This window comes from Chelonia mydas, chromosome 4, assembly GCF_015237465.2.
Source record: "Chelonia mydas isolate rCheMyd1 chromosome 4, rCheMyd1.pri.v2, whole genome shotgun sequence".
Lineage (NCBI taxonomy): Eukaryota > Metazoa > Chordata > Testudines > Cheloniidae > Chelonia > Chelonia mydas.
This window is the reverse complement of record NC_057852.1, coordinates 95924958-95952874: the sequence shown is the minus strand read 5'-3', so window position 1 is coordinate 95952874 and position 27917 is coordinate 95924958. Positions and strand designations below refer to the sequence as shown.

The following is a 27917-nucleotide window of genomic DNA, read 5'->3' as shown; positions in this document are numbered from 1 at the left end:
GTGGGGTTTTATTTTTGTGCATGTCACTGTAAGTTACCGGTGACTAATAAAAGAAAGAAAAAAGATTCTTAAGCCACTGAGGATCCTGGTGATAGTTTTATGGTGAGCTCTGATAGTTTTATTGCCCTTGCATGTTGTACAATGTGTATTTGATAAAGAACGGCCTTTGGTGGCCCGTGGACACTTTTTGTGCATCGGTGAAATGAAAATAAATGTGAACATGGTTGTGGTGCGAGGCTGGAAACAAATTGCGAGGTCTAAATGGTTTTTCCTTTATGGTCAGCAGACAAGAGGAGAAAAGCGATGCAAGCATCTGTCTTCAGTCCCCACAAACTAAAGGGCAGCAAAGAGTGATGTGAATCTAAGTGTTTTATTACAGCCGGGATTTGTCTTTATTTACCCCCGCGCTCATGAATATGAATACACATTTGGGTCAGGGAGGTACCTATTCACCTCTGAAACAACAAATGGAATTTTTAAGAATTTCAAAGTGTGTCTCTTCCAGGGCACTTATTGTCTGATTTGGTCTTTCCTGGATCTGGCCTGGAATGTTTCCCTGGCTGTTTGTTTGTTTGTAATTCATGGCCTCTATCTTTCACCCAGGAACAACATTCTGGCAGGCTGCGGAGTGTAAGTAAATAGGCGAAGATTTACGGCCTGATCCAGAGGCCACTGAGGACAATGGAAAACCTTCCTTTGGACCTCGATAGGCCTTCCGTGCAGAGACTCTCAGGGACGCATCACACCTCGTGGAGGGAAGAGAGACCCTGCTCTCCAGGCACATTTTATGGCGCTAAAGACACATGCAGCGTGGAGCGTGACGGGCCCTTGTCCTAGGAGCCGGGACTTCAGGGCTCTGCAGCGGTGGGCACATGAGCGCGCGGCCGTGACTGTGACCCGTCCGGGGCTTTCAGGGCTACCTGCGGAGAGCCTCGCCGGCAATGCCTCGCCCTCGGCTCTTGCCCCTACCCACACCCACACAGTCAGTGCGGCTCTGCGCGCCGTGCCAGCCCGCTTGCTCCAGCGCTGTGGAAGGCGCTTCCCTTCCATGTTGTCCTCAGCCCAGCCCTGTCCCCCTCTACCCAGATCCAGGCTCGCCAGCTTTGTGCTCGAGTCCCGTCTGACTTCAGTCTGCTCGGCAGGGCCCGTTCTCAGCTCAGCGCCTGGCTCTTGCCAGCCCGGGGGTTCTCAGCGGTGCCTAGTTCACTCCACACACCCCTGTCCCCCCAGCCCATCGGGCCAGCTGTGCGCGCTCCCCCATTCCCACCTCTGCCCCCGATCGTGCCAGCCGTGGCCTGTCCCTCTCCTCCTTCAATCCCCCCGCCAGCCCCTTTGCCCTGCACAGCCCAACGGTGCTGCCTCTGAGGGGGGTGAGCTCCTCATGCCCAGTCATTACTCGGGAGGATCTTCCAGCCGATCTACGGTCCGCTGAGCTAATGCACTTGACTCAATTATCTCCTTTCTGCGGCTTTATTTATGGGAGGGGGGTTTTGTGTGTGTTTTTTTCCAGTGTAAAATCTTTTGTGGATGTTTTGATTCGCCTCTGCAGATGAAAGTCACGCCGGGCTTCTCCGAGGCGCACAGGCTCCGGCCCCTGGGTTTTGTTTCCAGTTGTTCTTTCTACACGCGAGCTGCTCTCCCTAAAAGTTGTAGCAAATGGTTAATTTGATTATTGCAACTATAGGCCAACTGCTTCAGCAGCCTTCCCCCACGCGTCTGGTGAGGGGAGAGCGAAACCATCCGTAAGAAATAATCGAATCAAAATGAAGTGTGGAAAAACCCCTTCTGATTTCCAAGCGGCACAAATAGAATTAGAGCCCCCAGTAGCCTTTTTCCAAAAGAGACCTTTTGTCTAGATCACAAATTCAAATCCAGCCAACCAGAGCTGGGGACAGTTCCCTGCCTGGCTGTTTACTGATACACGCTCGAGAAACAGAGAGCTGTGTGCAGCTTTCTCCCCAGATTACTGACTCAGTAAGGACAGAAGTAATGCTAGAAGCAAAAACAGCTCAAAACAAAGGAAAGTCAGGGACTGTGCGAAGCGGCGGAATGTTTACATGTTATCAAGTACCGGAATGAAACAAGGCTGAAAGTTTCTTTAAAACTTTTCTTTCCTATTCTTCGCTATTCAGAGAGAAGAATCTTTTCCTCCACCCTGAAAGTCAGAAAGAATGTTAGAGGACAGCGAAACAAAACAGCAAACAAAATGCCATTGTATTGGAGTAGCAATTCATGGGAAAACGCTTGTCAGGCCCATAATGTCTCACTTCTATGAATCTGTTTTACCGCAGGCTAAACACAGTAACATGGGGATGAATAAAATATTAATACCAGTGAGAATTTCTTTTTGATTGCTTTATTTGGGGGAAGCCTTCAAATTATCCCGCAGTGGATGTCACGTCGGAGTCGATTTTTCACTATGCAGTCGTCGATTTGGTTAAAAGAGGAAAATGGGGCTTTTCTTTTATCCATTAGGATCATTACTGCAGGTCACTATCCTCTGACCTGTATCATGCCGCCGGATCAGATGAATCTGTTAGTTATCAGACTAGCTCCCCAGAACATAAAGCAAGAAACAGCAACAAAAATAGTGGTCAATAACATTTTTCTCAATGCTAGTGAATTTTATGTTGGTTTTCCCCTCCCCAGATCTCACCATACTGTAACGTTTAACTTACATTTAACTACCCCCACGTGCTTTTATGGGTATATGCTACAGTGTATCTATCTATCTATCTAGCTATCCATAATATTTGAGTGCCTCCAAAGCATCTAAAATAGAAGACAAATAAACACTTCTTTCTCAGCCTGTAGACAACATAGCTTGATTAGTCTGAAGGTGTTTTGACTACGTGTCTATGTTTGTGTGTCAGAGGGAGTGGGCGCGTGTGAAGAAAGTATTGTGGGAAAACTGAGGCATTGTCTGGGGGGGGGGGGTGAGAGGGCGGGTGGAGACATGATGTGTCTGTATCTCCTAGTACAGTGCATTTACACTAAAGGTTTGCACCACCAGCTACACTGACATAGCTCGACCCATTCGAAAGTCACCAGTGTAAGAAGCCCTATTGAAGCAAGGGGTTTGGCAGTTCGTTTCAGAAGTGGTTAATTCCTGGACTACGTCTAGTACAAAATGGATTTTTTCAGCCTCTCAGAAAGTTATTTGCAGGCTAGTGAATGGTGTGTTCTGTGCGTGCGTTCATGTGTGAACTGTGTGTTATGTGCGTGTAAGAGTATTGCTACTTATATGCAATGTGCGAGGAAAGGCGTACGTTGTGTGCATTTGTGTGTTGTGCCTGGCTGAGCGTTTGTTGCGTGTGTAATTGTGGGGCTCTGTGCGGAGTTTGTGTTACGAGTTTATGAACGTTCTTCTTTTGCTGTGCCTCATTGCTGTGTTTTATACGAGTGTGCAGAGGACCGCTTCTTGGCATGTATGTTCAGGTATGTTGTGCGTGCTATGGGGGCATGTGTTGGGGCTGGTCTCTGCAGGGGGGATTGCCCGCAGGAAAGAAGCAGGGGACCACTGGCCTCTGGCACACAACAGGCTCCCTCCAGCAGAGGGACCTGCGCGTTACTTTTTGCTGGCGTTCCGTTACCGGTGGTAACATCTGCCGGGCTGGAGGGGGGGGGGCGTTTGAACAGACGCACAGATGTAAAAGTGACATCTGCCTGTGACAAAGGAGAGGGAATTAGATTAGGCAGGGAGGCCTTTCCGTCTGCAATAAAATACTAGCCCTCACTAGGCAGGCAGTGCAAGAAGGGGATCTGAAAAGGAGCTGGAGAAGAGCTCAATGGGCAGCTGCTTGTACAGCCGGGGCAGCATGAGTGTCCTGGGGACGAGAGAAGAAGGGGCTGCTTTCTCCCCAAAAGCCCAGAGGAGATGGGTCCAACCCAACGCTGCCTGTTACTACGGGTAACATACAGCAGGAAACCGAGGTACTGCCGTGATTTGCTGCAAGTGAGCCTCAGCTGTCAGAAAAGCCATCAAGGATAATTCTGCAATAATGAAGGCACTCAGGGCACCGTGAGTGGCGCGGGAAGTGGCTGGCCAAATAGTTACAGATTGGGCCATTTCTTTTCCTTTGCCTTTTAAATAGGTCTAGGAAAGTACAAACAAAAGCCCCTGTTAGCAGAGTTAAGGACTCCAAATCAAGGAAAGTAAAGGTGGCCCATTCAACCTTATTGCTCGCCTGCGCCTGTATTATGCGCCAATCTTTAATTGCATGGTCACACACTATTTCTCAAATAACCCTATTTAATAGCCTTCTGGTCTTTCCCCTGCAGCTTTATAGGTAATATTTTGTCAGTTGCACAGAGAATCCTTGATGGATTCTTGGTGGATATTGTAGAGGGAGAATCCTTTACTTAGCCCTTCTTTCATTCACTGTGCATCTTACATTCACATGACTTTAGTAGACACTGTCTGGCACACCCAGAGTAGTACACAGTAGGAGAAAGTATTACACATGTACCCAAAGTTCTAGAAAAAATAGTATGGAATATTATTTGAGAAAGGGGGCAGAGCTAGGATTGCATAGCCTACTTTAGGGCTTGGGGCAGAGATGGCTAAAGTCAGTAGAAACCAATTTAATCTCTTTAGGTTGACTTTGACTTCGGTGGATTTTGATCAGGCCCTTAGTGTTCCAGCAGGACAGATAAATGGCCAGTGTCAATTCAAAGCTTAAAGTAGCTACACAGGCATGGACTATTTGTCATTAATGAGATTATCATAAGTAGATTGAACCATATCTATTGAGACAGGCTTGATAAAATATGTAGAGACAGTTGGGAGAGTGGTCACTGAAAATAACTTAAAGGAGAACCAGTGTGGTCCTGCTGAAAGAAGAAACCATACTCTGTGTGCATAATACAATCAAGCCCTCTACTTCCCAAAGTGGAAGAACTGGATAGGACAGAGGAGAAGGTGTGACAGGGCATATTAGAGAGACTATCACAATGACATGTCCCTATGGTGGTTATTAATCAGAATGGGCATGTCTGTATCTGGGTAGATCTAAAGAGGTTAAATGAAGAAGTAAGAAGGGGGAAAGGCTTGTTCTTCTCATGGTGAAAGATATAATCTCCAAATCAAAAGGTCATAGAAAAGGTAAGACATGTTTTCTCATTGGCACTACAGAAGAAACAGCCAGGGACAACAAGCCATAATTTGGCAACTCTGAATTTAAGGTTTTAAGGGTACAGTCTGGTTTCAGGCCTATAACTTCCAACCCCACCACCCACAATGGACAAGCAGGGAGAGGAATGGACCAGCAGGGAGAGTGGTAGAGATTACTAAGAGAATTTTACAATAAAAAGACCCCCTGTACTGAGCCATGGGCAACTTTTCTTCTCTCCCCCACTCCTCTGCCATGAGTCACTGAAGTGAACTTCGTTCTGCTGCTCATGGGTCAACAGATCAGACCAGTGCTACCAACATTAGAGGGAATTTTTTATTCTGTTGCTAATTGGTCCTTCTTAAGGGATGTGAGGCCACAAGACACCAAAGAGGCCTCAAACTTTCTTCTTTAACCATAAAAATGCAGCTGATAGCTTACTCAGATGTAAACCAAGGGACCCAGTCCTAATAACACTGGTTGAGGGAAGAATATTGGGCCACCAGCTTTTTTCACTGTGACATAGCTATATTCCAACATAGCTGAGACTGCTCAAGGTACTCTGTACAGAAGAAAGAAGTGGTGTCTTTAGCTGATTCCAAGCTTGGTTGAATTGCTGTGTGGCCTTGAATTGCTGTGTGGCCCTAATCTTTATTTCGATTGATGGATTTAGATTTTAAAAATTTACTGTAACAAGGTGACTAGGCCTTGGGCTGGAGAGACTGGGCCTAAGCCAGCCCTGATTACAGGATATGCCCCACCTGAGACGAATTAGGTGATTCCAATATAAAAGGCACCAGAAAGGTGCAAGGAGGCATATGGCTAAGAAAGAGTAATTGAGACTGCCAGATGGCAAGCTGAGGAATAAGGTGATTATATGGACCTAGGACTAGTAGGCACAGCTCTGAGGAGCAAGTCTGGCTCCTGCAAAGCCCTAGCCAAATAAAACCTGTGGGTGGGAGTTAAAGAAGGGAAGGTGAGCAGAAACATTTTGTGGTTGTTTTGGACTTCTGAGTTCTGTTTTTTGGCAAAGTCTGTTCCCAGGCTGTGGAGAACTGGTGAAGTGTGAATTAAAGGATGTGAACCTAGAAGATCACTGGCGAATGAGTGAGTCCTTCAAGGAGCCTGGTTGAAGGGGAAATAGAGGTATGAGAACCACAGAGGCAACCCTAGCCAGGAGGGGGTACTCAGGAAGCATTATGTGGCCCTGGTGATCTGCTAAGATTATACATACTAAGATTAACTACGCTGTGCTCTCAGTGCCCCTTCCACTATTAAAAGAGTACAATCAGCAATTACATTTAACTGCTAAAATACAGTGGTGACCACCTGTGCAATCAAAATTCATTCCCACTCCCTAATTCCATTTTACTCCAATTAACAAATCCTTCCTTTCTCACCTCACCCTGCATCTCTTAAATACTTGCAAGAAAAGGAGAACTTTGTAGTAAGTCCTAACAATTAACAAATCTGGGCTCTGATGGACCAGAGGAGAAATGTGTTTCAGAGTCAAAGAGTACTTGGTGAGAATGCTATAACAAAACCTGCCATGTTGAGGGATTATCTCTCAGATGCCTTTACTGATCATAAATGGAGTGGTAGCTAGGAGCAATGCACCATGATCATAGTAAAAGGAGCTAGTCCTGTAGAGAAGAATCCTAAATCTATTGAACAGGAATCTATACCCTTCAGATTTAATAATCCAAGTGCATCAGCTGGACAATACCCAACAGAGAGATGGCCAGATCTGTATGAATGATGAAACTGATGACTTGTCTGGATCTATAATGTGGTGTTAAGTATTGCTCATACCCTCACTCCAAAAAAAAGGGTAGTTCAAGGGAGATATGAAGGTATATGCACCATCCCCTTAAATCTGTAGGATGCCAGGCAGGAATGGGCCAGGGGATATTCTAGACAAAAACTCTACCATGAAGAAGTGCAAGAAAAAGTAGTTTTTCAGGAATAATACTGTTTTCTTTTATCTAAAGGAGTTTTGTTTAGGGTTAGAGGAAAACGACTCTCTCTGATTCTTTACCATTGTCACTCAATATTCGTCCCTTTTCAGGATTGGGCCCTTAGCTCCAACTACAGTATTGTTACTTCTGTATTGTAGGCTTATCCACAGAAAAGGTAAAGCACCAGCTGTCGCAGAAAGGTCTGTTCTATTTGTTTTCATTCAAATAGATAGATAAAATTAATGTTTTTCAGACATGAGTGCTGGAATAGAAAGTACAACAAAAGCTGTCACACTAGTAATATAAAACAGTACTGTACTTTCCTTTTATTTCAGTGAAAACGAGGGCCAGAGCCTCCTCTGATGAAACATGGGTTATGTAAGGTCCATCCCTTGCAAGGGGAATACATAGAGAGTGTCTGGGGAGGGATGGACTCAAACACCAGTAGCTGAATCCAGTGAGTGGGAAAGATGTGGGGAAGGGTCACTAGGCTGTTTCTTGGGGGCGACAGCAGATAGAGCAGTATTTGAATGACCAAATTACAAGGTAGTGGTGGAAGGAAAGAGCAGTAGGATGTAAGATATACAGAGCCTGATTTTTCATTTACATACTAAGGAGCCTTTACGCTTTCCTGTCAATATAAAGGAACTTAAAGTAAGTGTAAATATAGCCCTTTACATTATCAGAGCAGGTGAGTGTAAGTAGCAATTAGGCTCATAGACTTTAGTACAACATCTTATACAAGCCCTACTGAAGTCTTCCCCAAATCCAATTTTCCAAGTGTGTGCTCTCTGGCATGAACTGAGTGATGGGCCACTTAAATACAATGAGTATATTGTGGGGCTGTGTCTAGACAGCTGCTGAAGGGATAAGAGTTAGGCACTTTTATTTAAGAAGTTTATTAACCGTCTGTAAGATTTTTTTTATTTACAGGCATTTCCCAAGCTCACAGAAATGTAAATGGTACATTGAATGTTCAGACTATATGATAGTGTACTGGCATGGGTTGAACACGTCAGGGGGGACAGAGAAATAATACAATGTGACCTATGAAAGTAGCTATATGGAAGAAAATGAACAGCATGTATATACTTATGTATGTTTGGGATATAGTCAATCCAGACAAACACATGATCTGTGCCCAGAAGAGCTCACCATCTGATTTAAATCTTTGAGGGATATACCTATGCTTAGTATCAGAGCATCACAATTTCATAATCTTACTGTCTCTAGATTCCCATTGTGCTGGGTTCTCCTGGCCTAGGGATAGTTACTTCTAACTGAAATAGACCTTACCACAGTCATATATGCTTTTATCCCCTCCAGGATGTAGGGTTGACCTTGAAATGCACTGCTGCAGTAAAGTGAGAAGTGATCTATCAATAACAAGGTCTAGAGTCTTCAGAGCTTTAGAGATTGTTTCCTGAAACTTGAACTCCACCTGGAAGTGTAAAGGGGTCTGAGCGTAGGTGTCATGCTCTCAGTCCTGTCCCACACGGAGCTGGGCTGCTTCATCTACCTCAGCTGAAGCTTCCAAGAGGTCTTCAGTGATAGCCCTAAATCCGTATTAGAAAGGAACGGTCACAGATCAGTCAGATGATAAAAGGCACTATGGGCTACTGCAGTATCATTAGAGTCCAGAAGCAGCAATGGCTTCATTAGGGCTCTGAGGTTGTGAACCATTTTAGTAAAAGCAGATCTCAGAAGATGGTGAATGAAGTACATCTCAATAGATGGCAGAGACATAGCTTCTGGTAGTTCCTCAAGATGTGTCCCCGGACTTCTGTCTTACCTGGGATGGCTCATGATCAGTTCATTTTCATTCAGACCCCAATGTTGGTCAGACAATGGGAGAGTGTATATTCTGGGTTAGATGAAAAGGAAGTATAAAACTGAGTATCATCAGGATATTGATGACACTGTTGTCCAAGATGTCATACATCTTGTGGCTTTACATATACATTGGAGCTAATCCTGCTCCCACTGAAGTCAGTGGGAATTTTGCCACTGAGAGAGAGAATATGGACCCTGTGGGACTCTGCATGTAGTGGCCCTCAACGAAGATGTTAAAATGCCCTGCACTAACCTTGGGGTAAATTTTAAAATGATATTCCACCAGGAAAAATCAAGTTGGTAACACATGTAAGGTAATGTAATCCAAAACATAGACTGAATGTGAGGAGATTCACATAACTCAGTAATGCTGACCAAGACTGCAGGGGTTTTGGATATGATCTAGTGGGGGGGAAAAGCCAATGTGATTTGGGGGTGTATATGCAAAGACATCATCTTGTGGAACAGAGAAGAGATAATCCTCTTTAATGGCACTGATCCAAAGCCCACTGAAGACAATAAGTGTCTTAGGAGTCCTAGAAGTATGGTGTCAGGAATTATTTAATGAGAAACAGGTATTAATTGAACCTGAGAGACTCAATGGGAGTCTTTCCATTGACTTCAGTGGGCTTTAGATCAGGTTCGAAACAAACTTGGTGAGACTTGGGGTGAAATTGTGTCTTGTGCTCCTAAATCACACAGGCTCTTTTGAAATTCCCATCCTGTCCTTAGAAAACTCTGTTTGGCTCTGGCCACATCAGTGTCAAAAAGGTATCGAAATAAGAGAGAGTTTAGAGAAAAAAGCTGTGGAAAGAAGCAGGAATGGAACTAGGGAGAGACAACTGAGCCGAGTAGCAAAATTCACATTGTGTTTTGTAGATTGTGTTTTATATTGTTATTAGAATATTAAAATACATCTTTACATTAAACAGCTGAGTACAGTTTAACCATTGAATATATTCGTGTATTAGTATGTATATATGAATTTCTCTAAAATAATTCCCATATGTCAACAAATGACAGAGTCATATTACTGTTGATGTGATATCAAGTGGTCATTCCTGGATCAATATGATATACTATTATGATGATGATGTTGGAATATAAAATGCAAATCTGCATTGATTTAAATAGAAGTGTTTCATGTTTTAAATAACATACACTAGATTATGCACATGCTATTATATCTTTTTAATATTTGTATATAATGTAAAAAAATTGTATGTGCTAATGTATATAATTGTGTAATAACATATCATGACTGATAGATTAATGGACAAATTAGATAGGGTACCATCAAGTAACTGTTTGAAAATAATCCTATACAAGTAATAGGCCAAATTGAGATCAATGGGAGTTTGCCTTAGTAAAAACAGTAAAGATTTTAGGATTTGACCCAATAAGAGATTTTGATGGGCTGAAGGAATCAGAACCCTGAGATGCTTGTATAGACTTATTCCCAGTTTTCATTTCTTTTATATACTGCAGGACAGTTGTATTAAATTCAGATACAAAACATAGCTCTTAGGGATATTTCTCTGTTTATATGAACCCAATAAAGCATTTAATCATAACAAAGTATCCTTCTGCACTCCTAAATATTTGTAATGTTGCTGATTTCTTTCACACTTGCTGTACAATTTTAGGCTGCTACAGAAGAGATAACTTCTAGAGGAGTGTGATGTCTGAAATAGAATGGACTTTAGTTTGATTTTGTGCTAGGGTCTTAATGATTACAGAAGAAAGATATTGACATCAATGTAACAGTATCATATTTCAGTCAGTCTGACATTAGATCAATGGAATATGGCTTATGTATTTTTGTACCTTTCAGTATGTTGGGTTCATGAGTTAGGGATGACTCCATAACCCATGCTATGCACAGAGAGGTCTAGTTTTGTTTGTAGTGTTCCTGGTTGAAGGAAGGTAAGTGTTACCCTTTCCACCATCATGTATTACATTTATACAATACCCCTAATGGCATGGTACAAGAAAGAAGAAAAAACAAAGAATGAGTTGTGATCCAACTAGGAAAGGTCAAATTGTTAAGTAACAATAAATCCCAGCAGGTCTGACAAATTCAATACACCTGACACACTGTTGTCAGAATACTTACCATACAAGACATGGTTTGGCTATCATGTGGAAAATGGTGACACGCTGTTCATGAATATCACTGCATTATATATTGTGACAGGGTCAGGCCAGATGGCTACAGGAGAGTAATAGAAGACAGATATATTAGCCCCAGGTTAAGTAGGTCCCTTTTCCCTGAGTAAGGTAAGAGGGAAGGTTCCAGAACAATCAGGAACCTTCTGGAGACAATTAAGACAGACAGGCTGATTAGAACACTTGCAGCCAGTCAAGAAGCTACTAGAATCAATTAAGGCAGGCTAATCAGGGCACCTGGGTTTAAAAAGGAGCTCACTTCAGTTTGTGGTGTGCGTGTAAGGAGCTGGGAGCAAGAGGCGCTAGGAGCTGAGAGTGAGAACGCATACTGTTGGAGGACTAAGGAGTACAAGCGTTATCAGACACCAGGAGGAAGGTCCTATGGTGAGGATAAAGAAGGTGTTGGGAGGAGGCCATGGGGAAGTAGGGAGTTGTAGCTGTCGCACAGCTGTTCCAGGAAGCACTCTAGACAGCTGCATTCCACAGGGCCCTGGGCTGGAACCCGGAATAGAGGGCAGGCCGGGGTTCCCCCGAAACCTCCCAACTCCTGGTCAGACACAGGAGGAGTTGACCTGACTGTGGGTTCATGAAAACGGCCAAACTGAGGGCTGCTGTGAAGCTCCAAGGCAAGCAAATCCGCCAATAAGCGCAAGACCCACCAAGGTAGAGGAGGGACTTTGTCACAATGTGTACAGGTTTTGTATAAAGAGTTATGTATATATGTGCTGGAAATATGTTCTAAAAATACGTTGAGGAGGCAGTGGGTAAACTAGCCTGCCTGAGGCAAAGGAGTGTGGATTTACCTGTCCTTGTGGATCAAGGTAATAGATGGATGAGAAAACAACATTGCTTGATTACAAGCAAAGGATAATAAATGTACATTTGCTCTCGAGGATGAAGAAGGGGCTTGGTGCCTGCACCCTGAAGAATAAACAGCAAGGGGGAGGAACTTTGTCTGGGATTGCTTTTCAAAGGATACATTGCAAAGGCATCCTGGACTGTAAAAAAGAAGAAAAGGGACGCCTTGGTTATCCACCACTTAAGAACAAAAGAGGCCAGTGCTCAGGAAATCTGTGAAAGGTGGATTCCCCAATCACGTGCTCTGAGAATGCAGAGAACTGACTGTAGGTGAGAAACTGTCTGAGACCAGGATATTAATCTGCTAAATTTTAGACATTAGAAAGCGTGTTTTTTGTTTTGTAACCATTGTTTGTTTCTATTATCTCTGCTCAGTATCACTTAAATCTCTGTTCTTTATTAATAAACTTAATTTTAATTTTACCCATAGTCATCTCAGTGTTGTTAGATTATTGTGAATTGTGCAATCTCTGTTGAGCCAACAGGCTGGTGTATTAAGTTCCTTCTAAGCTGTGCAGCCACATGGACGCACGGCAGGCTATTAAGGGCTGCACAGATGCAGAGCGGGGAGAGGCGCCTCTCCCCCAGCCTGGCCGGAGCTGCCGCAGCAAGAGAGACCTGGGGGAGTCCTCTCTTCCTGCTGCAGCCCGGGGAAGCCTGCACCCCCAAACCCTTCACCCTACATCCCAACCTTCTGCCCCAGCCCTGAGCCCCCTCCCACACTCCGAACCCCTCCATATTGGTGCACGTTACAAAATTCATTCCACACATGAATGTAAAAAATTAGAGGGAACATTGCTAGTGTACTGTCTCTTTTTGAGACAGCGGATTTGGTATTTCTGCGGACATTGAATGACAGGGGCTGGCTGCTGCAAAGGAATGCTCTTCCTGGGAATTTTGGAACTAGGTAACTGAATGTTACCTGCAAGGCAAGGTTAAGACTGGCAGAGTCTCAAGGAGTTTGCCAGTGAGACAGAGTGGTGTGGTAGGGAGCTTACACACAGTTTTAAGCTCCAGCAAAACTCTCCCTTACTGAGGCAGAAAGGTTATGGAGTAGCTTATGATTCTGGATGCCTCAAGAGTGTCACACAGGTGATACTGATGTTGTAGGAAGATCAAGATGAATAACTGTACAGATTTGCCCCTTTAAGTTGGTGAAGAATAGGCTGTAGGCAAAACAAGGACGGTTTCAGGAAAAGAGATGGCAGAAGCCAGTCAGAAAAGGCTCTGAAGAAGAAAGCTGGTGAAGAAGTGGTCAAGGCTGTGGGAGTAGACAGTGTACTTGCAGATTCCAGAGACAGAAGGAAAGAAAGAGGGAGGATGGTAGCAGGAAAGCCTGGAAGAGCTGAAGATTTTTCTCAAGACAGGGAAGTGCCTGGTGCTTGTAGGTAGAAGGAAAGAAGCAGGAAGACAGTGGTTAGAGGGAAAAAGGAGCAGGAGGGAGTGAAAGGAAGGATAAGTAACTGGAGGAGACAGCGTTGATGGAACAGGTGGTGAGGTTAAAGAAAGGTAGACCTTACATTCAAAAACTGCAATGAGAAAAAAGATGAGTAGTGGGAGATGAGATCATCTTTCAGGTGAGATCTTAAAAACCAAGGTCTTGTCTGCTCTCCACAGACAAGAATAGGATGTTGTCCTGGTGTCCTTAGTGAAAATTTCCCCTCTTCACATTGAGTCATGGGCTACATGCTGGTTGGTTGCTTCTGTCCCCTACAGGGATGGCTATGCTTCAGTGGTGCTTTGTGTATACTTTACACAGGATACAGTTGTGCTTTTAAAGTGCTGTCCTATACTGCTGGATCAGAAAGAAAGGCACTGTGCCAGTTAAAGCTCATTCCTGTATACCAAAAGCCCTTTCTTTGTTTCCTAGACTCTGGAAAACCCAGTCTGGACTGACGTATATGCAAACCATATAGTGTACCTCTCCAGAGTTCAGTCTCAGTGCACTTGCCTTAATCACTCCCCCAAGGGGACCCTCACTCCACACACACTATTTTTAGTTCCTGTAGGAGATGTGGTAATCTGCTTCCACAGAGAAGAACAAAATCATACATAACCCATTCATAGATTCAGAACCGTGGTTCCCAGAGTACTTCATGGATTCATACAAATATGGGGCTGGAAGAGCCCTCAAGAAGTCAAATCCAGCCCCACACGCTAAGGCAGGGCCACGTAAACCTAGATCATCCCTGACAGTTGTTTGTCCAACCAGTTTTTTAAACCTCCAATGATGCGGAATTCCACAACCACCCTTGGAAGCCTATTTCAGAGCTTAACTATCCTGATGGTTAGAAAGCTTTTCCTAATATCTAACCTAAATCTCCCTTGTTGCAGATGAAGCCCATTACTACTTGTCCCCCCTTCAGTGGACATGGAGATCAATTGATCACACTCCTCTTTATAACAGTCCTTAAGACTATCAGCCCCCTCCCCTCCCCATCCCCAGGTTGTCTTTTCTCAAGACTAAACATGCCCAGTTTTTTTAACCTTTCCTCATAGGTCATGTTTTTCTAAACATTTTATCATTTTTGTTGCTCTCCTCTGGACTCTCTCGTATTTGTTCCCATCTTTCCTAAAGTGTTGCACTCAGAATTGGACACAGTACGCCAGTTGAGATCTCACCCGAGGTGCTGGAACTGGGGGCGAGGCGGGCCATGCCCACCCACTTAATATCTGCATAGTTTTGGAGGTAGGGGGCCACGTTGTCCCCCCAAACTGCAAGCCTCAGGCAGGCATGGAGCAGTGCCAGCAGGGGCTGCGATTTGTGGTGGGGGATCCCCTGCCAGTGGCACCATCTTCCCGGTGTGGGGGCTGAGGTGAACCCACACTTGCCAATGTCAGTGATCCCTGGGGGACATGGACTGGGGACTGCTTTTGGGAGACCCCGCTGTCCCCAACCCAGGGCAGGTGGAGCGTGTGGAGCTCCCCACAGAGGCCTGAGCTCCCTGGGTGGCTCTTACCACTGCCTGACTTGGGCTTTCAGCCTGATCAGGGGGCAGGGCCTCAGGAGGAATTAGAGGAGCAGGGGATGGGGCTACATAGACGGGTGGGGCCTTGTGAACCCCCCATTTCTACTGAGGTTCCAGTGCTCCTGGGTCTCACCTATGCCAAATAGAGTGGGGCAATTACGTCCCACGTCTTACATAAAACACTTCTTTCACTATTAGCCTTTTTGGCAACTGCTTCACATTGTTGACTCATGCTCCATTTGTGATCCACTATAATCTCCAGATATTTTTCAGCAGTACTACCATCTCCCCCATTTTTGTATTTGCGCATTTGATTTTTTTCCTTCCTAAATGTAGTACTTTGCACTTGTTTTTACTGAATTTCATCTTGTTGATTTCAGACCAATTCTCCAATTTGTGAAGGTCATTTTGCTTTCTAATTCTGCCATACAAAGTTCTTGCAAGATCTTCCAGCTTTGTTTTATCTGCAAATTTTATAAGCATACTCTCCACTCCATTATCTAAATCATGAATGAAAATATTGAATAGACCCAGGACTAACCCCCTGTGAAACCCCACTAATTTGACAACAAACCGTTGATAACTATTTCTTGAGTATGATCTTTCAACCAGTTGTGCACCTACCTTATAGTAATTTAATCTAGACGATATTTCTCCAGTATGCTTATGAGAATGTCAGGTGGGACTGTGGGGAAAAAGCCTTATTAAAATCAAGATGTATCACATCTACTGCTTCCCCCCCCAAATCCACTAGACCAGTAACCCTGTCAAAGAAGGAAATTAGGTTGGTTTGGCATGATTTGGTTCTTGACAAATCCATGCTGGCTGTTCCTTAATAGTATTATCCTCTAGATGCTTACAGACTGATTGGAACAAATTATTAAACAATATCTTTCCAGGTATCGAAGTTAGGGTGACTGGTTTATAATTCCCCAGGTCCTCTTTGTTCCCCTTTTTAAAGATAGGTACTATGTTTGCTCTTCTCCAGTCTTCTGGGACCTCATCCATCCCCCAGGAGTTCTCAAAGATAATTGCTAATGGTTCTGAGATTGCTTCCACTACTTCCTGAAGTACCCTGGGATGAATTTCATCAGGCCCTGACTTGACTACATCTAACTTATTTAAATATTCATGAACCTGTTCTTCCTTTATTTTGGCTTCCATTTCTTGCCTCCAGTTGTTACAGCCTAACTAATAGCATCTGGTCACCATTAACCTTTTGGTGAAGACTGCAGCAAAATAGGCACCCCAGGTTTCTTGATGTCATGAGTTATTACTTCTCTTTCTCTGCTAAGAAGTAGACCTATGCTTTCCTTTGTCTTTCTCTTGATCCTAATATATTTAAATAACCCTTTCTTATTGCCTTTTATGTCCCTTGCAAGAGGCAACTCATTTTGTGCCTTAGCCTTCCCGATTTTGTTCCGACATGCTTGTGCTGTTCTTTTGTCCTCCTCCTCAGCTATTTGACCAAGTTTCAACTTTTTGTATGGGTCCTTTTGGATTTTCAGATCATTAAAAAGCTCCTGATGGAGGCATATTGGCCTCATACTACTTTTTCCTATCTTTTGTCTGTATCAGGATAATTTGCAGCTATGCCTTTAATAGTGCCTCCTTGAGAAACTGCCAGCTCTCCTAAACTCCTTTTCCCATTAGATGTTCTTCCCATGGCACCCTACCTACCAGTTCTCTGCATTTGTAAAGTCTGCTTTTTTGAACTCTATTGTCCTTATTCTGCAGCTCTCACTCCTTCCTTTCCTTAGAATCAGGAAATCATTTCACGATCACTTTCACCCAAATTGCCTTCCACCTTCAGATTTGCTACCAAATGTCCTCTCTGCTGGTCAGAATTAAGTCTAAAATGGGTGTCCCCCTCATTGCTTCCTCCACTTTCGGGGGAGGAAGAGAAGTAAGAGGCCTACTGCTACATCCCTTTCTGAGATGCAGTACACGTCCACAGCATGCTGGTCACACTGTGCGCACCAGTGTGGGCAGAGGTGAAAGTAAGCTGGTACAGTCTGGTACGGTGTACCGGTAAGAAAGTGGCCGCCAATAAACAGCCGACCATACTGGCAGGGCCTTTGATGGGGAGATGGGGCAAAAGGGACAACTGCCCTGGGGCAAAAGGGGCAGCTGCCCTGTGGCCCGGCAATTTAAAAGGGCCCGGGGCTCCCGGCAGTGGCTGGAACTCTGGGCCCGTTAAATCATCCCTAGAGCCCTGGAGTAGCACGGGCTGGGCAGCGTTGAAGGGCTGGCTGGCTGGGGGAATCTGGCCCCAACCCCGCCCCTTCTGCCTGAGGCCCTGCCCCTTCTGGGGGCCCAGAGCCACCCCCACACCTTGCCAAGAACCCAAACTGCCCTGCTTACTGGTAAGTCCTTTAAGTTACTTTCACCCCTGAGTGTAGGGAAGGTGGAGCCACAGCCCAACCTCTTCCGAAACATTCTCCATTCTTTTTGGGGTGTTTTGTGCTCTCAGAAGTATTGCATTCTTCTGACTGACTGCGGTTATGTTTGGCCTTCATGTGGGCTACAAAAAGGGGAAAAGGCTTCTTGTACTCATCCTTCCTCTCCCTTAGCGATCCACCTGAATAATGCAATCTGGCCCACAATCTGGGATCCTTCAGTATGAAAAGTGTGATCTACATTTTAAAGGGTATTTTTATACTTCTATAAAAATACTCCATAATTGTATATGTAATGTTTTGTGTTTACATCTTATGACGTGTTTCTGACTTGATATTATGTTAATGGCACTTTTATGATTTAAATCACAGTACAGAAGATCTCCTTGAAATCAATAGTTTTTTTTATTATAGAGTCTTAAAAACAAAAAAACAGACCTAGTTAACATTCTGTAAATATGGTTTTTAAAATGATAAAACTCATCCCTTAGAAACAGTTTGTTCTGTTTTTCAGTGAAGCCAAGTGGTTAGCCTCTTAAGGGCTTAACTGCATACAACATTTTATTTTCCTCAAATTCAGCCATTTTTCTCTAGCGTTGAACTAAACTCTCCATTCAAATCACTTTTTCTAACAGGTAGACAGAGATCTGGGCTGAGGTTATGGATAGCAAGTTTCAGACCTGTGCAGATTAGATTAAAATGGGCAAGTAAAGCCAAACTGTGACATAACAGACAGCTATAGATGATAGTTTGGGTGATATTGGTTTGGGAAATACCTCAAGTTTCTTGTTCTCCTGTCTGGAAGAAATATGCTCTTCAAAAAAAGTGCCATGCCACTCCTGAGAGAGGGGCCTGCTAGCTGCTCCTTAGTCAAAGCTGTGATTGCCTGAATGTGGTGTTAGCTGCTGAGGTTGTGGGGGGAAGACACACAGGAGAAATTGCCTTCAATTCCCTTGCATGTCTGTACCCTGCTTTCCTTCCAATGGTTAGGCTATTATGGCTTTGTTTAGACTAGGCTTTAAAGGTGTGTTAGACTAGAGAACCCATTTTAAAAGTTGAGCATAGATAAGGCGCACAGCCTTTCACATGTGCTAAACTGGTTGTTAGCCATGGTTTAACTTTAGACTGATGGCTACACTTGGGCAGTGGTTCTTAACCAGGGGTACATCAACTCATCTAGATATTTGCTTAGTTTTACAACAGGAACATAAAAAGCACTCGCAAAGTCAGTACAAACTAAAATTTCATATGGACAATGACTTGTTTATACTGCTCTATAAACCATACACTGAAAGGTAAGTGCAATATTTATATTCCAATTGATTTATTTTATAATTTTATGGTAAAAATGAGAATGTAAGCAATTTTTCGGTAATAGTGTGCTGTGACACTTCTATTTTTATGTCTGATTTTTGTAAGCAAGTAGTTTTTAAGTGAGGAATGCCAAGAATTCTTTAATGGGGAAAAGGTATTTAATTCTCAGAATTATGAGTGATCCGGGAAACCGAGAAAGCAAAAATTACCTCATGGTTTTGTATTGGCTGTGGATACAGATAGTTGGGCACTTTAGAGAATGTGGCCTTATACAAAACCAAACCATGACTGCACTACTTTTCCATGACCAAAAGTAAAACTATCGTGGATCAGCTCACGTCCAGTCTAGCCCAGATCATTTGCATCCTCAAAGGAAAATATCCTTTGGCCCAAGCCTACAGCCCTTACTGATTTTGGTAGGAGATTTGCATGAATAAGAACTGTAAAATAAGGCCTTTTTCTCTGATGACATGATTTCACCTCTCAAAACCAAGCAAGTGGAGTGCATATTGTAGGGTGATAAATGGTAAAAACAAGGTTTCACCCGAGTTGAATATCGCTGGAAATACAGTTGTCACACTGCTTTGTCCATGATCTGTGACACTGCTATTTCCCTAACAACACTGGAGTGTTCAGCTGATATTATTAAAAGTTACTGTAACAACATTGAATCCTATATTACCCAGGGATATGACACTGGAAGTCAATGATGAAGGATAAGTAGCTTTTTCAGATATGGACAGAATGGGGTTACTAACTACAGTTTTCAATGGTAGGAACTAAGCATAATTGATAATACTTCCTAAATTTAATTATTTCATTTTGTGGCACACAATATCTCCTTGTTTTGGCCTAATTGTTTTGACCTGCTCCAGTGGGGGGAAAATAGTTTGTGTTCTGAAAGTAGAGGGAGGTGATTGAGGTTATCGAGTATTTTTTGAGGTTTTTTCCCCTAATCTTTACATACCTCTTTGAAATGTTCATCCGCTTACCAAAACATTCCCTAAATTCACCTTTCCAGGAAAATATATAACATTCACACTGGATATTATAATAACTCACCCAGAAATTAAGATTTATTGTTATTTGTAATATATAATTGGAAAAAGTATAAAATTATGAATAATTTTCAGTTAAGTTTATAAACTTTAACCAAGCTGAATTATTGAGAACAGAAAGCACAGAACTATTTCACTGAAGCTGTTTGACATAGCAGTATAAATGGTATGCTGTGCAAATTCACTATTTAATTACTGAAGAAAACAGTTAACCTTAACAAAAGGCAGAAGATAATATTCAGAGCTACAAATACGTTTTTTAAATTTTGCTTGTCACAACTGACAGTTGAGATTTAAGGATATTTTTGCATATTTTAACCCTAAATTAGACAATTGCAATTTTTATGTAAACATATTTTATTTTTTTTTCTCTTCCATTTGATCAGACAGGCATTTTCTTACATGAAAGAGATTCGTCAAACTTATCTTCTGTTTAGTTTTAACCTCTAATTTTCATGTAAGGACTCTGTATTTTGGGTTTAATTTATGGACACACTGCATGATTTTCAATTTTAAATCTCTCTTAATTACCCTTACTACTATCATTTTAATTGTTGTTCTATCCATAAGATTCCAAAATGTGTCATTTTAAAGATACATTTACTAATGGCTTTTTCAGTTTCTGCTTAAGTAAAATGTTTCCAACTTCATCTAAATTCAACTACCCTTACCATTTACATTAGACAACACTCCATCAATAAAACCATCAAAATGATCTACTGCATTGTGGACAAAAGTTATTGTGTCAAGTTGACACTAATCAGTTAATTCCAGTAAACCTTCAGATAAACAAAAGCTTGTTGTCTATTACTGATGTGTGTGATTAGCCCCCTGTATGTCCTATAGCTATGCACATCTATAGAGATGTATCTGGCAGACACTTTGCCTGAGGGCTCTATATGTAAACCAGGACAGGATCTATAGTTAATGATGTTGACCCTGACTCCCCCAACAGAGACTGAATTCAGTCCTCCTAATATCTCGACAGCTGATATGTATACTGCGCTAATAATATTATCAATTACTTATGCTACTGTGATTCACAGTGTTCAATGCTGAAAAAAGATTCTCTTAAGTTTCCTTCACTTCCCTTTATCTGTTATTCATAATAAAGGCCATTTACCTCATAAGTCTTGCTAAGACACTTTGTTGTATCTCGGGTCATATTGATCCCCATATTCTACACTGTGTATTTGGACCACAGGAGCAGAATCTCATTCACTTATGCTTTAATTTAAGAAGGGATTGGATTAAGAATTTATCAACAGCTTTTATGCCTTAAAGCTACTATAGCCAGAAGTCAAGATATTCAAGAGTGACTAGTGATTTGGGGTGCCTCCGTTTCTGGGTGTTCAACATGAAATACCTTAAAGGCCCTGATTTTCAAATGGCAGGTGCACAAGCCCCTTCTGAAAATCAGGCCTTTTTAAAGGTGTCCCAGGTTGGACACTGAAAAATTGATACATCCAAGATCACTTTTGAAAATCTTGGCCAGAATAATTCAGGCTCCAGATCAGAGTGGGCGGATCCCTGCTTACATGTTGACTTCCATAGCACTGAAAGGGTGAGGATCCATCTGCATGGCAGAATTAGAGCCTTAGGCCTTTTCTACACACATTTTTTTTACAGGTATGACTAAGTTGGTTAGGGTTGTGATTATTTACCCATCTAGTTATAGTGTGGATGCATTTGTAATAAGGGCACCTTGTACTGGTATAACATATTCCACTCCTGTACAAGAACAAGCTATATTGGTATAAGCACTTTTACACACTTTTGTGCATAGACAAGACCTTAGACTGTCAATTTTCTGGGGCAGAGACCTGTCTTATTCTGTGTTAGTGGTGCATGATGCACATTTCAGATGCTACCTAGAAAACAATTAATAATAGCATGAGGAAGGATTTTATGCCTTTACAAAGCTCCTCTCTGTCCAGCTCCATTTGCAGGACCAGGAATTAGTCCTTTAGACTTCCACTCCAGATAATGTGCACTGGCAAGAATAATACAGGAGTTGAAACCAGCCCTGCTACTCCTCCAGGAGCCAGAACAGAGAGGCTGAGCTGTACTTACATACAGTGAGCAGCTCTGGCTGAAATGATGACAGGGGCCACTGTTAAAAATTAAATTCTGCCTTATTTTTTGTGCAGTTCTTGTGAGTCACATTTGCGAATAGTAGCGAGAGATTTAATGATCGCATCTTTTTTATCTTATTTCACTTCGGTCGATGGCAATTTTTTTCTGTTAATGTCGACTTAGAGCTCAAAGTAATTTAGTAATTGATTCTAAGCACGGCAGCTCGCCAATGGCAGCTTTCCATTCAGGGAAATATCTTTGCTAATTTTATCCATCAGAACGAGATTGCCATGCTAATCTCTCCCAGCCACAGTCCCGTGGTCATCTGGGACACACTGATGCAAATGATGTTATTAAACACAAACCCTTCACCCAGGACAGGAGAAAAATGAAAGCAGGAGAGAGATGAATGAATAAAAACAAAATCCTTTACAAGAATTCCCTAGAGTGAGCTGGCATGGCTTGCAAGTCTCCCTTTCGTTGCATCATGAGGTTTTAGTATGTGCAGCGTTCTTATTTGTGTAACAATCTTTTCTTGTTTTGTTTTGTTTTTCTTAAAGGACTTTTTCCCTAAAAGGATTTAGACAGATCTGGCAAATCTTAGACTGTAGAGGTTAGAAGTGGTGGATGTTAAAACTGAATCCTGAAAGGTAAGAGTCTGTCCTTTCTCTGGAACAGTTTGTTTTCATTCTATATCTAGCATTAGCATCTGTCAGAATTTCCATTCCAAATCCCTTTTCTCTTGGGTTGGAATAGGATCTAGCATGTAGCTGCTCTGAGCCAAAAGCTTAGGTGAAGCCCTATCATCCCCTTTAGCTTCACGTGAACTCCTTAATTGTGGGCACTTCTGAAAGTGCCCCTTAGTCCGCACCTGTGGCTCCTGGGCAGTTCACAGGAGTGCAGAGGCCCTCCCTCATGTGCTGCTACTTTGTCTTTGGTGCCCCCTATTGGGAGTGTGTACTGCAGTCTTAGGACCTCCACCTTGTAAGATGCTGAGCTCTCTGGCACTAATCCTTCAAAGCACTTAAGCATATGCTTAACTTTAAGAAGCTGTGCAGAGCTCAGTCAGTTCGTTTCTACAGCAGAATGGCAGCAACAGATAACGTGAGGCTCTTCTGGCTCTGGTTGGTTTTAGGTAGACACCCCAAAATCTAACTCTTTTCAAAATCAGGCAAATTCTGACTGAGTGCCAGTTTTGACCCTTCTGTAATTTAGATCTGACTTATCAGATGCCCAACTTTTTTTCTTAAAGAGAGATTTGTCATCACATAAGTTTGTCATCACAAATAGCATTGAAAAAGTGCTGGTCTATCCATGCTAGGTGGTTTGATTGGGTTTTTTTTGGAGTTTGGCTTATTATCTGTTGGTATTAATTGATATCTTTATAATAATCTTCTGGTTTTCTTCAGGGAAGAAACCAGAACACTTCCTTAGGTCATGACTGATGCCATCTGGGAAGTAAAGAGATCCCATCTATTTCTGAAGCTTGTATTTTTTGTGCTTAAATAATTAAAATGCTTAATTTCAGAATTTCTCTCTTGCCCTAATGTATCATCTCATTAGGCAATCCAATGTGAATGACAGAAAGTAATTCATTTAATTGTATTAACATTTTTTATTATGAAACCACATTGGAATTGTGTATAATTTGATATATTAAGTTTTCTGTCATTTATTTTACTTAATACTATTTTCTTTATCATTTATTTGTATATTATCTCTAGTTTGTTTTGAACCAACTCAAAAATGCAATAGCTCCAAGTAAATAAAAAGAAAATAAAGGTACACTTTCAGGAGACTCTTTAAAAAAAAAAGAAAAAGTATGCATAGTCATACGAGACTAAATTATACCAAGTGAAGTGTCTTTTGACTTGTACTTCAAATGGGGAGAAAAAATAAAAGCTCAAAACATTCATTTTAAAGGTTTAAAAAAAGAAGCAAACCACTAAAACTCCCAGAGACATTATATTACCGATAGTGAGTAAATTTAACATGTACAAATTCTCAAGGGCAACATAGCAGAATCACTTGTGAATGTTATGAATCACAGTCCACTTTTATAAAGCCAATATTTTTGATAGACATATGTATTGTGTTAGCAGTTTAGAGAGTTCACAACACATTCTAATTCTCTCAGATCTGGAAATTTACTTAGAATCCCAGCTTTCAGTGCAGCAGAGGTCATTGCAGATGTGATGCTGTCAGCCTTCAGGGGCAAGGTGGTTTTCTCAGTACAGCAGCCTTCTTAATGGATGTGAAGACATCACAAATATAAGGGTACAGCAATGTCAGCTATCTAGTGTGAGAATTGCTCCCTGTTAAAGTGGTGGTGATTCTATCGACTAAGGAAGAAAGGATGGTCCAGTGGTTAGAGTATTAGCCTACAACTTGGAGACCTGGCTTAAATTCCCTTCTCCTCCACAGGCTTCCAGAGTGACCTTTGGCAAGGCACATTGTCTCTGTGCTATTTCGTCTGCCTCTGTTTCCCATCTATAAAATGGGGATAATAGTCATTCCCAACTCCACAGGGGTGCTATCAGGTAAATACATTAAAGATTGAGGCATCTAGATACTGTGTTAGCGGCGGCTATATAAATAATACCTATGATAGATAGATAGGTCTCAACAGATGTACTCTGGCTTTACACTGCGACAACTGAGATCAGAATTTGGCCTTTAGTCTTTAGAAAAACATAATACAGTGTTAAAGATGGTACCAAATCTAGTTTTACACAGATTTCTAGCCCAGCTGAAGTTGAGGGGCATTCAAGAATCTGGTTCTGGCCCAGCCCTAGCATTAGCTATGACCCAGGGACCCCTTGATGCCAAATGGCAGTGGGCACAGGGGGTGCACAGGGTTTTACTTGGATTCCCAGGGTCAGAGATATGCTTAATAGCTCACTGAAGAGTGGCATGTGAGGTTTCTATCGAAAGTGAGTAGCCCACTGGCGGTCATAATCATTGTGAAATGTGTATACGGGGTAATATTTAAGGAGTGATGTATCTTTACTAAAAATTATGTTTGGAAGGTCTGGAAGTTAAGGCAGGTCATCCAGAGGGGAGAGATCATGGAGAGGTTCCTCAGGCAAGAAGTAGCAGACACCTGTCTCCCTGTCTGGATCATATGTGTATTGTATATCTCATAATGTAGGCCTATTTCCATATTGAGCCACAAGTGAAATAACAGATTGTGAAACTTACAAGAAAGGAAATCAGAAAGATGGAACAAAGAGCAGGTGGTGTCCTGTTTATGAATAAAGACAAAGGACGTGATTGATATGTTTTTGGGGGCAGGGGATCAAAGAAAGACGCTGAATCCTTCATTGAGGAGTTAAGCTGACAGCCTGACTGTCTCATGAAAGAAGGGTCACAGCCTAACCTGGCTCTAAAGCACGGCAAGGATTTTGGATGAGCATTGCTCTATGACCATGTCTACACTGGTGACGGGGTGTAGGGTACAAGTAGCTACACTCGGTAGTGAAAGGCTGGCTGCATCCACACAGTGGTGTTAGCTACATGTGGCAGTGAAAAGCTGGCAAGGAAAGTCTCCAGCAGCAGGACACTACATTGTTAAAAATGACAGTGTAGACAGGGGAGGCATTGCTTGGGTGTGTAAAGAGCTGTGTAGAGTACATACCTTAAAATTCGGGCATGTCTTTACTGTACTTGCCTAAGCAGTGCCTCACCAACTGTCTATGCTGCTATTTATACCCTGAGTCTCCTGCCCCTAAATCTGGCCCTGGCTGGGTGATAAGCCGAGTGGTGCTCTGAGGTGGAACTGGTAAACTGGGGTGTACTGCTTCTTTGGAAGCAGCAAATCTGTGACTACTGTGAGTGACCAGGGGCTGACAGTCCAGGACGATGCCTGGAGGTCTTAAGGATTGCCAGTCTCTAGCCTGTAGAGAGACACTGGGGCCTGCGAGGCCTAGAGGGGAGAGCTTGTGTTGCCCATGGCCAGTGGAGTTGGGGAGCTGACCCCTGGCAGGCACAGACAAGGCTTCCTCATGCTAAAGGCCGGTGGTAGCAAGGTGCCTCACACTCCTGGGTAACCTGAGGAAGCATCATATTAACTAACCAAAAAGCTAAAAGATATACAAATAAAAACAGGCCTGTCTTGTGAAATCAACTACAAAATGACACACACTGTCTTAATAGCATTTGTGAAGTGTTACAGTACATATAATGGAGCATTTTACCAACCACTCAGAATAAAATGAATATTTCCTGTGGGGGCGGGGAAGGGAGCACAAACTAGTTGGGTGCATGGTATAGCTACAACACCTGTATTATATACTGCAGCGCATATTATGGCTCTTTTAAGTCAGAGGAGCATAAGAGTGAAGAAAGCAGCTTCCCTGGGAGCTCAGTGTGCTCAAAAAACCCCACCTCTGCAAATCAGATTTTTGTTAGGGGCCTTATCCAGTGTCCACTGAAGTCAGTAGAAAACCTCTAATTGACTTTAACAAGCATTGGATCTGGTCCCAGTGCCCAGATGTGCTCAGTGTTGCAAGGCGCAAATGACTTACAGGGCTACGCCAAGTATGAAATGGACATGGAAGGTAGAGGGAATTTTCATGAAGACATTCTTTGAGTTCCTATGGCATGCAAAACCATGGGCTTCATTAAACTTGAGCCCGATTTTGAAACTCTGTGTGTGTTCATTGATAACCCCATTATGAAATTCCAGAGATCTAATGCAATTGTGTCCAGGAAGATTTACTTGATAAAAAGAAAACAGCTTTCACATAAATTATCTACTATAACAGAAAAACAATCCTCCATGCTATCATCTTTGCATTGAAACTAATCAAACAGATCATCCTCCAAGTTATTTTTAAATTGCCTGGAAGTGCACAGTTCTTATTCATTGTCAAAAAATAAAAATGTTCCATTTCAACAGAGCAGTTCACAAAATAATCTGAATTTTAGGGAGGAACTGGTCAGATTTTAAGAAAATGCATCAAGTATATGGTACCACAGAAATTAGAGGTGCTGCAAAATTTAGGATTCCTTTAATAACCTGTAGGTAGGCCATCTTTTCTATGCTGATTAAAAGCCTGATCCTGCACTGCTATAGCCAGTGGAAGTTTTGCCATTGACTGCAATGGGGGAACAGGTCTGGGGCCTTAATCCTCTTCTGGTGTGGATGCTCTCTGAATACACGTAAAAAGTGGTGTTGCAAATGGCGTTCCATCCACTTACATCAGATCTGAATTTAGCCCTCAGAAAAGCAACATTTAGACTCTATTAACAACATGAAAAGCTTCATTGAGCTTGTGGGGCTAATAAAGGGAAGATGTAATAGTGATATAAACATTTTTGTTTTCTATTTTATGTATTTTAACTTTCTTTCCCTTTTTGGATATACGCTGGCAGATGAAGACGTAGCTGAACAGATCAGCCAATGTGGGGCTGCAGGGTCTCTGATGAGGCTCAAATTTGCAACTAACCCTCTAATCCCTTTGGAAGGATGCAAGCAGGTTGGGCGGCTCTGTTTGTTTAGCGGTAAACAATCCTTGCATCAGCCCAAGAGTAATTTTTGTTTTTTCAAAATACCTTTCTGGTCACTCCCAGATTACTCTGATTTCCTACAGAGAGTTGAAAATCCCCACATCATTTTTTGTCTCTCGTTCTCCCTCACCTTTCCACTTTCAGTGGAGGCTGAGAACATCTAAAAGTAGGAAGGTGAAACTGGCTTATAAATGTACACCGAGGGCCATTTTACAGCAGTAGATAGAGATCACACTGTATCTGTTTCATGGAATCATTGGGCTGGAAGGGACCTCAAGAGGCCATCTTGTCAATCCCACCATGCTGAGGCAGGACCAAATATACTGCATCACATTGATCACTCTTATTCCATTTGTGATCCACTATAATCCCCAGAGGCTTGAGTACTACCACCTAGCCAATTATTCCCCACTTGTATTTGCACATTTGATTTTTCTTTCTTAAATGTAGCTCTTTGTACTTGTTTTTATTGAATTGCATCTTGTTGATTTCAGACCAGTTCTCCAATTTGTCTAGGTCATTTTAAATTCTAATCCTGTCCTCCCTAAATTTTATAAGCACACTGTCAGCATCCATAGCCATTCCTTTATCCAAGTCATTAATGAAAATATTGAATAGTACCAGACCCAGGACAGTGTACTGTGGGACCCCACTAGATATG

At 42.4% G+C, this 27917-nt stretch overlaps 1 long non-coding RNA gene across 3 annotated transcripts; it reads left to right on the top strand.

The window, feature by feature from the left end:
• The first annotated feature begins 5941 nt into the window (after positions 1-5941).
• On the top strand, positions 5942-23639 carry LOC122465553. 3 transcript variants are annotated; one of them, XR_006290482.1, is made up of 4 exons: positions 5942-6087; positions 7228-7269; positions 22306-22395; positions 23155-23639. It is a non-coding gene; the product is annotated as an uncharacterized LOC122465553 (long non-coding RNA). The 3 variants fall into 3 exon arrangements; XR_006290481.1 differs by lacking the exon at positions 7228-7269; XR_006290483.1 differs by lacking the exon at positions 7228-7269 and having other exon boundaries at positions 5942-6257.
• The last annotated feature ends 4278 nt before the right edge of the window (positions 23640-27917 follow it).